Source organism: Podarcis gaigeae (assembly GCF_964106915.1).
Source record: "Podarcis gaigeae genome assembly, chromosome: 2".
Taxonomy (NCBI): domain Eukaryota; kingdom Metazoa; phylum Chordata; class Lepidosauria; order Squamata; family Lacertidae; genus Podarcis; species Podarcis gaigeae.
The window spans coordinates 16,654,867-16,671,238 of record NC_139679.1 but is presented as its reverse complement, the minus strand read 5'-3'; the positions used below and the strand labels follow the sequence as shown (position 1 = coordinate 16,671,238).

Genomic DNA, 16,372 nt, shown 5'->3' with positions numbered 1-16,372 from the left:
CTGTGGAACACCCTCCCACCAGATGTCAAAGAGAACAACAACTACCAGACTTTTAGAAGACATCTGAAGGCAGCCCTGTTTAGGGAAGCTTTTAATGTTTGATGTATTACAGTATTTTAATAATTTTTTTGGAAGCCACCCAGAGTAGCTGGGGAAGCCCAGCCAGATGGGTGGGGTATAAATAATATATTATTATTATTATTATTATTATTATTATTATTATTATTATTATTACTGAAAACTGCAAGCTGATGTGGAAATCCAGAGAGCAGAACAGAAAGGCTGGAAAAATAAGAAGCTGAATTTGATGCATATGACCATTCTTTAAGGCTCTCATGCCGTGTCATTGAAGGTTCCATATTAGCAAAAATTCAACCAGTGTCCTTTTCTGGCTCCCTGGGCATGGCTGCTGCTGAATGTCATTGTCATTTATGCATTATGAGCAAAAAATAAAAATAAGGGATGTCCTGCTTTGAACACAGTGTTCTGTGTTGCTGGAACACCCTGTTCTCATCTGAAGAAGGAGAAGAAGGAAAAGCACCTAACTTAGGGATATCCTGTTGTCAGTAAAAGGCACTGATGCAATCTGGAGCTCCTTCAGCAATTACTGCACTTTCCTCGATTAAGACAGGATGTGGTGTGTAGAGAATGGCAGCGGCCAGGCATGGGGGGGGGGGAAGTGAAAGAGACTTTCTGGGGTTTGTGGAGAAGTTTGCAGCTGCCTACAAATGGCAGTGGATACCCAGAGCTGCTGGCTTTCCAGCCAGCCCACATACAGGACTGCAGGATGTCAGATTTACAGGACTGAAATCCGTGGGGCTTCCCCTGGATGGCTGGTTTATTGAGCAGTCACCCTGATTTTCTAGTACAAAGTGTATCATCCATACCATCCATATAAGGCACATTCACATTTGGTGAGGAGGGCTTTTATTAGACGTATCAGGAGTAGTTTTGGCAAGAAGGAAGGGGGTGGCTTTGGCAAGGAGTAAGGAGTGGGGGAGCTGGCTTTGGTGAGATGCAAAGGGGGGGTTGCATGCAAAGACAGCGGGGTGCAGCCTCTAATATGTCTCATAAGAATGATTGCAATACAGTGGAACCTTGGTTCTTGAACAATTTAGTTGATGAACAAATTGGCTCCTGAATGTCAAAAACCAGGAAGTATTCCGGTTTTCAAACATTTTTCGGAAGCTGAACATCCGACGCAGCTTCCGAAGCTCCTGCAGCCATTCAGAAGCCACGCCTTGTTTTTTGAATATTTCAGAGGTCGAACGGACTTCTGGAACGGATTACATTTGAGAACCAAGGTACCACTGTATTTCCAACATAGGTTGAAAAGTATCTTTCCTTCCTTCCTTCCTTCCTTCCTTCCTTCCTTCCTTCCTTCCTAAACAAAGGGTCTTGTACAATTGGCATGCATAGTACACAAGACTGCTACTATATCACACAACCAAGATATTGACCAGATATATAGGTGTTTCTGAGAAATAATCACAGGGACACTGTTGGAGTCGCCAGTCCTGCTTTCACACAATGGCACGCCTGCTCTTTGCTCTCCCTTCCAATTTGGTTGATAACCCCTCCACCCCACCCCACATTTGCTATTCCTGCCTGTCAGAGATTTTTGTCATTTCTGTCTTGTTGCGCAGTTTCCCCTTCCCTTCTAAAGGTCTAATGGTGACTCTAAGCAAACCAGTCACTTCCAGTTTCTCCAAAATAACCGACAGGAAGTAGAAGCTCAGGGCTTGGGTAACTGCAGGCTGTGCAAGTCTTGTGAGGGGGCCTCACCAGGGGTGGGGATCTGGGCAGAAAGAGGGGGGGGGGAATTCCCCAGATTTTAGCATCAGGGTTTGCTTGGGAGGTCAGTCAGACTTTCCCCTTTATCAGAGGTCAATGTCTCCATTGTGGTGATGCTCTGCTGCAGCACAATCTCCTAAATAGTAAGGTAAAGGGACGCCTAACCATTAGGTCCAGTCGTGGCCGACTCTGGGGTTGCGGCGCTCATCTCGCTTTATTGGCCAAGGGAGCCGACATACAGCTTCCAGGTCATGTGGCCAGCATGACTAAGCTGCTTCTGGCAAACCATAGCAGCGAACAGAAACGCCGTTTAACTTCCCGCCAGAGCGGTACCTATTTATCTACTTGCACTCTGAGGTGCTTTCGAACTGCTAGGTTGGCAGGAGCAGGGACCAAGCAACGGGAGCTCACTCTGTCGTGGGGATTCAAACCGTCTTCCTTCTAATCGGCAAGTCCTAGGCTCTGTGGTTTAACCCACAGCGCCACCCACGTCTCAATCTCCTAAATATCAGGGCTCTAATATGAATGAGTTCAGCAGATAGCATGCCTGCTCTGTTAGACAAGAGAGTCTTCAATTTTAATTAATTTATTTTTTTGGCAACACAGCTAGATGGGCAGAGAAAAATAATTAAAATTAAAATTATTACGTTTAATGTTTTAACCTGCCATGGGATCATAAGCTGATGAGGAACAGGACTGAAATGGAATATATCAGGCATGCCCAACTGGTCAATCTATCAGTCGATTGCGGGGCGTCCCTGGTCGATTGCGTGATCCTGATTGCCTGATTGATGCCCCCCACAAAGAAAACCTCAACAACTTTGTTCCTTCCTCCCCTAAAGAAAGCTCAACAACTTTAGTCAATCCAACGGGTAGATCACTGTCAGTTTTTTTAGATCGCAGTCTCTTGGGAGTTGGAAAATGCCTGAATATATGAACGAATGAATGAATGTATAACCAAACTTCCTTGGAGCGCAGACCCAGGACCTGTTCTGATCTGAATGCCAAAGCTCACTCCTGGAGCAGAGAATGCCTCTGAGCAAATGCAGAGTCCCCAGAGCACTGCTACTTAAGAGAACAGGATGCCGGATGAGACCTGATCCAGAAAGCTCATCTTATATTCTTATGCCTGCAATGCAGATGCGAAACCAACATTAACTAGCACATTCAAATCGCAGGTGCCCTTCTTGCGCTTTTTAATCTCCATTAAGAACGATTACACGTCCCTATTAGATGCTTATAGGCTACTGAGGACTTAAAAATAGCTTTTAAGAAAGGCTCCGATAAGCGGGAGATGCATCCACTGGTGACTAATGAGCAGATGGCGCCACCTTGTGGCAGAGGTGCTTAAAGTCTGACTCTGTGCTTACCAGGCAAATACAATCTCACCCCTCTTTCAGCGCCACGACTGATAACAGGTTGGGATGGTCAGAAAATAGAAAGGAATTGTAGTCCCTGTTTCCTGAGTATCTCAGCTTCCTAGCGTGTTTGGGGTGCAAAAGGAAGGAGAGGTACATTGCAAGAGGGAAAAGAATTGCCACCAATTTTCAGGGGATGGGCGGGCCCTTTGAAGTGGCTTGGTAAATTGATCTCATCCATAGTCTGCAGGTTTGGATATCTGAATAATTGAATATTTGGAGCTGGAGAGGAGCAGCAGGAGATTGTTCCTGGCCTCCTCTGGAGGTGCAGTGAGAGGTCAGGGACTAGCACCATACGCAGGTACTTGGACTCAATGGGATTTGCTTCAGAGTAGGCATATGTACGTGGCGCTGTGGGTTAAACCACAGAGCCTAGGACTTGCCGATCAGAAGGTTGGCGGTTTGAATCCCCGTGACGGGGTGAGCTCCCGTTGCTCGGTCCCTGCTCCTGCCAACCTAGCAGTTCGAAAGCACATCAAAGTGCAAGTAGATAAATAGGTACCGCTCCGGCGGGTTCGCGGCTTAGTCATGCTGGCCACATGACCCAGAAGCTGTACGCCGGCTCCATCGGCCAATAAAGCGAGATGAGCGCCGCAACCCCAGAGTCGGTCACGACTGGACCTAATGGTCAGGGGTCCCTTTACCTAGGCAAATGCAACTTGGTACAGTACAGCTTCAGTCTTATATGTGCGCTTATCTAGAACTGAGCCCCATTGCAGGGGTCACCGGTCATGTGATTTCACCAAAGAGGGTGGCCCAAAATTGTGACCCTTTGGAAGGACAAAGGCTTTAATGCGAAATGGCATAAGTCTATTGAAATCACTCCAGATCAAAACAAACCAATGTGTATTAGCATGAAGCTAGAGAGAGAGAGAGAGTATAAAGCTTGTGGGAGGGGGAGGGAAATGTTTCTAAACTGGTGTAGAGAAGCATTTGCAGTTTACAGAATACAGTGGTATCTCGGGTTAAGTACTTAATTCGTTCCGGAGGTCCGTACTTAACCTGAAACTGTTCTTAACCTGAAGCATGACTTTAGCTAATGGGGCCTCCTGCTGCTGCCGCGCCGCCAGAGCACAATTTCTGTTCTCATCTTGAAGCAAAGTTCTTAACCTGAAGCACTATTTCTGGGTTAGCGGAGTGTGTAACCTGAAGCGTATGTAACCCGAGGTACCACTGTAATAGAGTTGGAAGGGACCCCGGGGTCTCAAAAATCCCCCACCAAAGTTTTGTATTAGTTTTCTGACATAAACCCTGAATTTGTACTCAGAAGTATGCTTCTGAATACAATTGCAGGAGACAAGGGTGTTTGTGGTCTTGCGTGCTGGCTTCCCATCGGAGCATGTGACTGACCACTGAGAGAAGAGGATGCTGGAGGAAATGGGCCATTGGCCTGATCCAACAGAATTCTTCTAGTGTTCTAAATTCCAAAAGTCTGCCACATGAGACAGAATTTGGGATGATTTCCTACCATGTGGGTTTGTGGGGGGGGGGAGTAGTTAGGTGGTGCCACCTGCTGGCCACTTTCCTAATAGCAGCATATTGGACCAGAGCATGCCAGGCACTCCTGTCTTCCACTGCCTCCCGCAGTTTGGTCAAACTCATGTTTGTAGCTTCGAGAACACTGTCCAGCCATCTCATCCTCTGTCGTCCCCTTCCCCTTGTGCTTTCCATCTTTCCCAACATCAGGGTCTCTTCCAGGGAGTCTTCTCTTCTCATGAGGTGGCCAAAGTATTGGAGCCTCAGCTTCAGGATCTGTCCTTCCAGTGAGCACTCAGGGCTGATTTCCTTAAGAATGGAGAGGTTTGATCTTCTTGCAATCCATGGGACTCTCAAGAGCCTCCTCCAGCACCATAATTCAAAAGTATCAATTCTTTGGCGATCAGCTTTCTTTATGGTCCAGCTCTCGCTTCCATACATCACTACTGGGAAAACCATAACTTTAACTATAAGGACCTTTGTTGGCAAGGTGATGTCTCTGCTTTCTAAGATGCTGTCCAGGTTTGTCATCGCTTTCCTCCCAAGAAGCAGGCGTCTTTTAATTTCGTGGCTGCTGTCACCACCTGCAGTGATCATGGAGCCCAAGAAAGTAAAATCTCTGCCTCCACTATATAAGTTTGTTATATATCTGACAATTGTATTATTCCCTATATTACTACAGTGAATATGCGTTCAAAGCCTAAGCACTGGAGCAGTTTCATTCAGAATGGGTCTCGTGTTTGTGTGTGTGTGTGTTTAATTAGACTTGGAGAATGGATAACCCTGCAGAGCTATTCTTCTCAGCCTCAACACCTCCTATCCTTTAAACTGCAGTGGCACAATTAGGTCATTTTGGACTCTGGGCTTAATGCTCTTATGTTTGCTCCCATTTTTATTTTTTTAAAGATAGCAGAGCTATTAAGCTTCAAAGGAAATAGTCATAGTGAGGGGAGGAGTGGGCAGCTTCTTCCAAAGACACACATCAAAGACCTTGATTTCTTGATTTTGGCACAACCAATCATCGCTTACCATCAGAGGCTTGTACTGACTGACTCAATCATGGCCAAAGGTCTTCCAGAAGATCAGTCTGAAACAAACCAATAAAACCAATATGTTTATATCATACTCACAGCACTTTGTATCAAACTCATACATTATCTCAGCTACCTGTACAGCAAACCTAGAAGGTAGGCTGGTATTGTTAATCCCACTGTGACAGAGAGAAGACTATCTGAACCCAAGAATTACCAACGATAGAAGAATGGCAGATGAAGATGATGGATTTTTCGGAGCTAGCCAACCTAACCAGAAGAGTCCGCGACCAGAAAGAGGAGGAGTATCAGGAAGAGTGGATTAAATTTAATGATTACTTAGTTAAATATGTTAAGTTAAATTAACTGAAAACAGCTTGCAGATACTTAATTGGCTTAGGATTTTATTTATGTTAAGTGATGAATTAATATGTTTAATTTCCTAATGTGAAGATTTAAGGATGTTAATGTTTAAGTTAAATTTTATAAGAACTGTGATTTGGAAAACCGTTAAAAGGAAATGCAATGAAAATCAACTAAGGGGATGCGAGGAAGTCACTTAACAATGTTAATAAGTGTAATTTTTAATAAGGCTATGATTTATGTTTGTTTGTCTTATGTGTTTGCTTGTTTATAATGTTATGCAAACCATTTTTTTTTAAAAAAGAGAGATTAATTTTTTAAATTTTTTTTTAAAGAGAGAAGACTATCTGAGTTCGCACCTCTGAGATATGAACAGCAGGCTACCAGCTCATAGCTTATGCCCTTAACCATTCCAGCACACCATCGTTGATACTGTAAAAACCAATAATTTTTTTGTAAAAAAAAAATAACCATTCCAGCATACCAGCTCCAGTCTGTAGGCGAGGCTTGCACTGTTAGTTAAGTTGGACAAAAGAGTTCTCCCAACACACACACCCCAGTATCTCCCACTTAGAAAGCAGCCTTGCACAGACAATGGCAGCCAGAGGAGGCATGGGCGGGCTTGACACCTCTTCCTGTCATGGAGCATTGTGACATCAGGACAGATTAACTGTTTCATGCCTGGTGACACCCACAGCCTGGGAGCATGCTAGCTCTTAATCACGATGACACACTGCACTGTGAAACATTTGACCTGTGTGGTCAGATTCAGGCAGCGTTCAAGGGAGAGGGGAGCTGTGATGGACAGTGCTTTAAGTCAAACCCCCTTCCTGTTTTTGACTCCACAATGGACCACAGAAGGAAGGTACTATAGCAGAATGGGCTTTTGAGTTTTGCCTCCCTTCCCCCTCCACCCTGCCCCTTGAGTATGCAGAAGCCCTTAACTTTAGACCCAGGAATAAGGAACCTATGTCTGTTTAAGGGTTTCTGAACTGAAAATCCCACTGCCATCGGCCATGGTGAGTGGGACTGATGGGAGTTGTTGACAGTCTAACATCTGAAGGGTCACAGGTCTGTCGCCTCTGTTTTCCTGCCCTACCTTAGTGGTTTTACAAATTATGGTGACAAAATATATTTACTTCTCACCCGTCACCATACGGTCCCAGGGTGCGTAGCCATCAAATTTGCCATTATTTCTAATTTCTTATTATTCAAATATGAGTAAGCTCAGACAGTCATTAAAACACCACCACCACCTTGGTGAATTTTATTGTATACTGGAAGAATCATGGACTTGAATAAGGATGATTTAATAAATATCCATATATAGAGAGAATCTCTAGCATTTTTTGGTGTCACATATCTAGATTATGAAATATATTCCTTAGGTTTAGCTTTCTCTGTTTACTTGATGCTATTATGGGTAGTTTTAATGGCTTAATTAAAATTCTCCACCTTGTACAGAAGATTTGGGCTAGGATCCAAACAGCTAATATGCATTGCATACCCACTGGGTTTGTAGATGCTCAGTGATTGCCTTAAAAAAAAAAGTTCCTTTTTGAACAGCAGGCGCCGGAGCCATATCACAAAATGCATGTCAATTTTTTCAAACATTGGTTTGCCATAGATCACAGGGGCCTGATACTTTCAGAACCAGAGTCCAAATGTCCTTTAGGTGTGCAGAATTGAAATGTTGCTATCCTTTGGGTCCCTGTCTCGATTGATCTTGGCATAAATTGGTAGGTGCTCTCCTTGGTGCTGAAGACAAACTTCCACTATTCAAAAGTGGGTTATTTCTGGCTGACTCAGTGGCAGGCACTGAAGTGCAATGAACTGTGTGGATCCAGAGCAGATTCTTTCCCAACAGAGGGACACAGAACATGGGGATGGACTTATGGAGCTATTTAACCCAACGTTTCTCAAAGCTGGAGGCTGAGGACCACTATGTTCACCCTCTTTCTGGTGGGCTTCACTGAGATGACTTTGCCTTTCAGTTGAACCAACACCATACCAATAGCTCTTTGAATGCACAGCACATAGGTTCATGAGAGTAGGTGCTTGGCTAGAGAGCAAGGCAGGAGTCTGTCTGTCCCAGGCAAAATGGGAGGGGAGAAAAGGAAGGAAAGGGGAGAACAAAGAAGTTGGTCACTGCAGTAAAGAATGAAGTATTTCCAAAGGGAAATAGATATCAGTGGAAAATAATAAGTCAATAAGAAAAGTCCTGTTGGATTAGGCCAAAGGTCTGTCTAGGCCATCTGTGATGGCTTGGGATTCGGACTCGGAGGCTGAACCTGAGGAATCCCAGCCTGCACAGGATTCCCCGCCTCCAGAACCAGCTGAAGGGTCCTCACCTGTGCTGGATCCCCAGGTGCAGGCACCAGCTGAGTCTGCTCTGGCCCCTGAAGTGATGGCGGGCCCATTGCCTGCAGGTGCTCCATGGATCTGTCTAATCCTTTTTAAAGGCCGTCCAAGTTAGTGGTCATCACAGAGTTCCACAGTTTATCTATGTGCTGTGTGAAGGAATTAATTTCTTGTCTGTCCTGAATCATCCAAAGTTCAGCTTCACTGAATGGCCTCTTAGGAGAAAGAGAGGAAAACTTCTTCCTGTCTCCTTTCTTCACTCCCATACCTGATCAGCAACGTCTATAATGGGCAATTCACTATGCCAAACTCTGCTGCCACCTGCCATTGTTTTGTCATGGTCTGTGTCCCCACACTGCCATTTTGTGACTCTTAGGCCTCAGGAAAGTTCACCCCTCTCAAGTCGGAGATAGAAACCCGTATTTGACCCAAATGGGAACCTCGAGTGTTGCTTCCAGATGTATGATTCACATTTATGATTCATAGCTGAAATTTGACCTTTTTGCATCTTTGAATGAGTCACTTCCTTGGTCTTGCCTCTTTCCATTCCAGAGGCACGCTTAGAGCAGTTAGTCACAAACAGAAACAAATAGGGTGCTGAATTCCTCTGATGCTGAACCCATTTTCCAGCCAAGGGCCACATTCTCAATTGGGCAATCTTCCAGGGGCCACATGTGAGTGGTGGATAGACTGGGGTGGCTAGAAGCCTAAACAGCCACACCTTACAATCTGTTGACGGTGCCACTTTATATGCAAATAAAAGCAAATATTACAAATAAAAGCCACCCATCGTTAGTGCTCTCTCGGCCAAAGGGAAGGAAACATGGGGTGACACCGACCCTGGAAGTTCTTGCCACTTAGGGAAGTTGGGGAGCCTGTTTGTTAAAAAGCTTCAAGTTTGTGGTGGAACTCTCATTGAATGTGTGCTCTTTCACTACTGTCTGGCTTGGGAAACTGAGTTTGCAGTTGAGACTTGGCTCCCGTTGAGGTCTCTGATCATATTTTGGGTGGGGTGGTGATCAACGCTGAGTGGGAAAGCACAACATCTTGGTTTCAGTTCTAGATATGATTGAATACCACAAGTGTACATTAGAGGGCATCGTTTGCCTGTAAGTCAGAGTCCAGGCTAGCACATCATCTTCAAGCTACAGCAAAGTTACTCCAGAGATGATACCAGCCCCCTACAAGAATCTTCACGTGAAAAGGCTTTTAATAATAATAATAATAATAATAATAATAATAATAATAATAATAATAATATCGTTATTGTCATTATGCAGAGAGTGTAGCATTCTGCAAGGTTTAAAGTGTGTTGGCTGCCCATTCTGTGCATCCATAGCAAAATGAACACAAGTGCCATACTTCACACTTGACGAGATTATTACAAGATATAAGCAATCCACACACAACAGCAGCAGCAACAACAACAACTACTACTACTACTACTACTACTACTGGTAGTAAGAGGGAGCTCATGGTGTGTGTGTGTGTGTGTGTGTGTGTGTGTGTGTGTGTGTGTGTGTGTTTTCTGGCCCATGACAATTTTGGGCAAAATAGGTTTCGGCGCTTCAAAAACCTGCTGAACTTGTTTGACCTGAGATTGTAGCATTACAAAATAAACAAATGTGTGCCAATCTGTGTACACTGTGTACAGCTGCACTGGCTCCCGGTGGAGTACAGGCAGTGGCATAGCGTGGGGGGTGCAGGGGGGGCCGGCCGCATCGGGCACAACATCTGGGGGTTAGGGGGTGCAAATCCATGGGTTAGGGGGCGCAAATTACTTGCCCCGGGTGCTGACAACCCACGCTACGCCACTGAGTACAGGGTCAGATTTAAGGTCCTGGTTTTGACCTTTAAAGCCCTTCACGGCCTAGGACCCTCGTACTTACGGGACCACCTCTCCCGGTATGCCCCACGGAGAGCCTCAAGGTCCATAAATAGCAAAACCCTAGTGGTCCCAGGCCCTAAGGAAGTTAGATTGGCTTCAACCAGAGCCAGGGCCTTTTCAACACTGGCTCCGGCCTGGTGGAACGCTCTGTCTCATGAGACCAGGGCCCTGCAGGATCTGATTTCTTTCCGCAGGGCCTGTAAGACAGAGTTGTTCTGCCTGGCCTTTGGCTTGGAGCCAATTTGATTCCCTCCCCCTCTTTCCTTTTTCCTTTCTCCTCCTGTGATGAGGCTGCATTTTAATGTTTTAATTGTTTTAATATTGTATTTTAATCTTGTTTTTTAAGTTGTATTTCAATCAACTTGTTTTTATTATTGGTTGTTAGCCGCCCTGAGCCTGGTCTTGGTTGGGGAGGGTGGGGTATATATAAAAAATTATTATTATTATTATTATTATTATTATTATTATTATTATTATTATTATCATTAAGGAAAGTCTCATTCCCACCCCCCAATTGAGTTTACTCTTTGGCAAAGCACCGCAGCCTCTCTCCAGCAGGGGCCTTGGATTTCCTTTCATTGTTCTGCCCAGTGATGCATCTTAAGCGATCCTCCTCCGCAGCAGCAGATTGGATATATCGCCAGGCAGTTCACACTTAAGGGCCATAAATCTCCCTTTCCCTCTTCAAGCTCTCCAGGAACAGCTCCCCTAGCAGAGAGACTTCCAAGAGAGGCCTCTGGGGCTGCAGAATTCAGAAGAATCTTTTTCTTCTGATCAGCACAGGGGTGTTGCTTCAGGGCATTCCCCCCCCCCCCATATGGCTGTAATTTGCATATGATTTCCATATGCAGTGATGCAAGTTTAGGTCTCTGAGCAAATTAAGATGGTGTGTGTTAGAGGCCTCCCAGGAACTGTGTGTTAAAGCACATTCAGCAGCCATGTAAGCAGTGTGTGTGTGTGTGTGTTAAAGTTTAGAAATGTGGTGCAGGGCAGGAGATCTGAACCCAAAAAAAACCCAGGGCTCAGGCCCCCATGACTCACAGGAGGCAGGCTAAGGACTGTCTTGAAGCTGAATGTTGAAAGATTCAGGACGGATGTCACACAGTGCACAGTTAAACTATGGAACTCTCTGCCACAGGAGACAATGAGGACCACCAACTTGGATGGCTGCAGATGAATACTAGACAAATCCATGGAGGAAAAGGCCTCATCAGGAAGCAGACCTGTCACAAACACACACACAAACACTAGGCATACAGTCTTGGGTGTGGTGTTGTTGTAAACAAAATCTGCCCTTCTTCCCTTATGGGGTATCCAAGAACCTTAAGTGGGTTCCCTATCGGTAGGAGAAAATAACAGAGGCCAACCAGAGAATATTGAGAAGCAAAGCAGCTAGTAAGCCTGATCTTTACTGATCCGTTGCAAACGGGTGCTCCCCTCACACGCAGGAAAGGAGGAGGACCCAGAACAAAGGTGTGTCTGCCCTTATATAAACATTTTAAATTCCCTGCCCTGGAGCTCAAGACCACCCCTCCATACATCATACATACATCACAGAAGGGGTGTAACCCAAGACCACTCCCTACAAGTATCATACCTACATCACAGAAAAGGTGGTATACAACAGAAATTTGAATGTTGTTGTTTTCCCTGTCTGCCAGGTTATCTGATAATGCCTTATCTGATTGGGTTTCCTGGTAGTCTGGCCATTCCTTTGAGATGGTGCTTACCCAATTCCTGAGACAATGTGAAGGTTCCCTCACCCCCTCTCTCCTTGCAGAGAAAACATTTGGTCAGTTAGGGAGTCAAAATGGTTTCAGGGCAGTCTTCCTGTGCTGCTCCAGACATGTGGCCCACATGTGGCTGGCACATTCACGAACATTTATTATATATATATATATGACCTTATTTTTTTTATTACAGTGTGCAAGTGTGCTTACTTGTGCATGAGAATTGGCAGTTGTGTGTGGTGCATTTCCCCTCCCTCCTCCCCAGTGGCCTTCTAAACATTGAAGGCAGTGTGGGGAACCTTTGGCCCTCCAGATGTTGCCGAATGAACGACAACTCCCATCAGCAAGCATAGCCAATGGTCAGGGATTATGGGAGCTGTCATGCAGCAACATCTGGAGGGCCAAAGGTTGGTGGGCACAAAGGCTTGAATAGAATGCCTGTCCAAATGCACATCTCAGTGCAGAGCTGGTCTCTCCCTACTGCATTGCTTTCTCTTGATTGCACACACTCTCAGAAGTGCATCCAAACATGTCTTCCCATCAGAATACTCATTGACAGCAATGCAGTGTTCGCAACCTTGACACTCAGCCAATTTAAAGCCTACCTGTGCAAGGTAGAACATCTGCCTTGCATTCGAAAGGTCCCAGAGTTGAAGGCCCAGTATCTCCAAGAAGGGGTGGAAACGACCCCTGCCCAGAACCCTGCAGAACTGTAGACAATACTGAGCTAGGTGGATCAGTGATCCAACTCAGTAGAAGGCAGCTTCTGATCCAACAAGTGACAGGGTCTCAGAAACTCCTTCCCTCCACATGGATCTCCTTGGTTGGATATTGGCAGGAAAGGATGAGTTGGAAGTGGTGATGAAAGGGGTTTCCCTCTCTATCTTCTGGAGTGGAACGTAACAAAAATAACCGAACTGCAAAAATGGGTGGAAATTTTTATATTCTCTGTTTGATCCTTTCCCTGTGCAGCACTCCCATTTGTAAAATAATGCTGGTGTTAGGGATAAAACAACCCCCACCCAAAGTGTAAACATACTGTATTGGGACAGTCGGTTCTAACAGAATTGCCTTAATATTCATCATTAGCAACAAGATCGTGCAGCCCTGTCAAACTGAAGCCCTGATATCTGGGAGAGGCCCACGCTGAACTCACCCTTTGAACCCAGTAAAATATACTTTAATTTGCTCAGATAGTTTATTTATGTTTGTTTAATGAATTACTCAATAAAGGTAAAGGTAAAGGTAAAGGTAAAGGGACCCCTGACCATTAGCTCATCTCGCTTTATTGGCCGAGGGAGCCGGTGTACAGGTCATGTGGCCAGCATGACTAAGCCGCTTCTGGCGAACCAGAGCAGCGCACGGAAATGCCGTTTGCCTTCCCGCCGGAGTGGTACCTATTTATCTACTTGCACTTTGATGTCCTTTCGAACGGCTAGGTTGGCAGGAGCAGGGACCGAGCAACGGGAGCTCACCCCGTCGTGGGGATTCGAACTGCCTACCTTCTGATTGGCAAGTCCTAGGCTCTGTGGTTTAACCCACAGCGCCGCCCTGGTCCCTACCGAATTGCTCAATGCTGAACCTTAAAAGCAAAGGAGGACCATTCTTTCAAGACCAGAATTCTGAAACAGTGGCTTGGCTTTTATCTGGAAGGGCTGCAGCTCAGTGGCAGAACACAAGCTGTTCCATGCAGAAGGTTCCCTTGCATATCCAGGTGGCTCTGAGAAAAGCCCCTGTCTGGAAAACCCTGTTGCCAGTTGTGTAGACATTATTGAGAAAGGTGGAGCCATGTTCAAGGCAGCCTCCTCTGTTTGGTTCTGCTTCAGCCCTAGGTTGTTGGGGTTTTTTAATGACTTTGCTCAAAAGTGTCACTAGATGGCAGCCTCTCCACTTATTGGAGATGGAAGTTGTTGAAAATTAAGAGAAAGTAAAGGGGATGGAATGTGCCCTGCTCCAGGGCTGGTAGTTTAAAGTCTATTTGAGTTCTATAAGGAATGCGGGTGGTGCTGTGGTCTAAACCACAGAGCCTAGGGTTTGCCGATCAGAAGGTCGGCGGTTTGAATCCCCACGACGGGGTGAGCTCCCATTGCTCGGTCCCAGCTCCTGCCCACCTAGCAGTTCGAAAGCACGTCAAGGGTTCCCAGATGTTCTTGTCCAACCCACCCACCTCCGGCCAGGCCCAACCAGCATTGCCTGTGATCACCATTTCCTACTTACTTTAGATTCATAGGAACAGGAAACCTGTGACCCACCAAATGTTATTGGACCACAGCTCCCATAACCTCTGGCCACTGGCCATACTTGCTGGGGCTGGTGGGCTCTTAAGACCAACAACATCTGAGGGCCACAGGGTCACGCCACCATGGGGGGGGGGCAGTTCTGCTAGCACAAAGTTACCTTTTTGCCTATGCAAGTGGCACCCAGATTTCAGAAAGATCTGCCAAAAATTGGAAACTGTAGAGGGAGAAAGAAAGAGAGGGAGAGTGAGAGAGATCCACCAGGCTTAGGACATGAATTTTAATCCAGCACTGGATAGATGCCGCAAGATGACTCCTATCCCAGGGGGAATACTCCCTCCTGCCCTTGTCAGAAGTGAAGGCCGCCAATGGCGACAATATTTTGTGCCCTGAGCTCATAGAAGGCACCATACTGTGGGTCCTGTCAACTCAGCCCATGACCTGGCTGGGCTCAGAGACGTCGAGCCGGCAGGACAACGCCAGTCCTAGCATCTGTGCCAGGCAGCTGTGATTTATGCCCCACCTAATTATGCCCAGGCAGCTGCTGAGGTAACGCTGCTGCCGTGGCAACAGCATGAACCTAAGTCCCGAGCAGAGAGACTCATGGGAAAGAGCAGCGTTCTTTGGCTTGACTGTGACACAAAATGCCCTTATGTCCATCCCCTTTCCAGGAGAGCTACCAATTAGAGAGGTTAGACACAGAAGTCCAGACTCCTTGGGGAGTACAGACTCAATGCTTGTGTGCCCCATCCGGAGCTGAAGACATAACCCTGGAAATACCAGCAGCTCTCCTCAAAATCTTGGATGCTTCTCTCAGTTGAGAGATGGGAGCCAAGAGTCCAAGCTTGATGGGAGAAAATCAAAGGCTAGCTGCTGTTTTCTGTAAAGTGTATAACCGGCGTGGGAGACAGAGGAAACCTATCTCAAATAGGGTATAATATGGACCCAGGAAGAACAGCTAAAATGTTGGAGAGGTTTGGGTTGCCTGCCCTACAAGGAAAGGCCAAATGGAGACTTTTTTAGCTTGGAAATAAATTCCAGAAGGGGACTTCAGATTGTAAATAGGTCTTTGAGATACTGCAAACGGGTTGTAGGCATCACACCCCATTTATCAGATTATCCTGGAAAGGGTAGCCCTAAATTAATGGGGTGGGATGGATAGATGTAGGCTGGTATTTTGATGATGATAACATCATGTGGCCATGGCAAAAAATATAAATATATGGATGCATGAGGAGCATCAGTCCCACAATAAACGCCCACCTGGAAGAATCCTAAAGGAAGGTGTGATAGACAATTATAATATTTTGGAGTGCAAAATATGGTTTGAAGCTCAACATCAAAAAAATGAAGATCATGGCCACTGGCCCCATCACCTCCTGGCAAATAGAAGGAGATGAAGTGGAGGCAGTGAGAGATTTTACTTTCTTGGGCTCCATGATCACTGCAGATGGTGACAGCAGCCACAGAATTAAAAGACGCCTGCTTCTTGGGAGAAAAGCAGTGACAAACCTAGACAGCATCTTAAACAGCAGAGACATCACCTTGCCAACAAAGGTCCGTATAGTTAAAGCTATGGTTTTCCCAGTAGTGATGTATGGAAGTGAGAGCTGGACCATAAAGAAGGCTGATCGTCGAAGAATTGATGCTTTTGAATTCTGGTGCTGGAGGAGACTCCTGAGAGTCCCATGGACTGCAAGAAGATCAAACCTCTCCATTCGGAAGGAAATCAGCCCTGAGTGCTCACTGGAAGGACAGATCGTGAAGCTGAGGCTCCAATCCTTTGCCACCTCATGAGAAGAGAAGACTCCCTGGAAAAGACCCTGATGTTGAGAAAGATGGAGGGCACAATGGGAAGGGGACAACAGAGGACGAGATGGTTGGATAGTGTTCTCGAAGCTACCAGCATGAGTCTGACCAAACTGCGGGAGGCAGTGGAAGACAGGAGTGCCTGGAGTGCTCCGGTCCAGGGGATCACAAAGAGTCGAACACAACGAAACAACTAAACAGCAACATAATATTTTGAACTAAGTGAAGATGGAGACAAAAAGGAATCTCTACCCACTCCCTTCAA

General features: G+C 45.9%; 1 protein-coding gene and 1 long non-coding RNA gene across 3 annotated transcripts in view; one reads left to right on the top strand and one right to left on the bottom strand.

Moving 5' to 3' along the window:
- The window catches only part of GPR84 (G protein-coupled receptor 84), a 129,728-nt gene that overhangs the window by 16,283 nt on the left and 97,073 nt on the right, over window positions 1–16,372 (top strand). The gene's annotated exons all lie outside the window — the stretch shown is intronic.
- LOC310840000 lies at window positions 5,554–12,687 on the bottom strand. Of its 2 annotated transcripts, none has more exons than XR_014561741.1 (2): window positions 12,667–12,687; window positions 5,554–5,775 (listed from the first exon to the last, which is right to left on the bottom strand). It is a non-coding gene; the product is annotated as an uncharacterized lncRNA (long non-coding RNA). The 2 variants fall into 2 exon arrangements; XR_014561742.1 differs by lacking the exon at window positions 12,667–12,687 and adding an exon at window positions 6,442–6,504.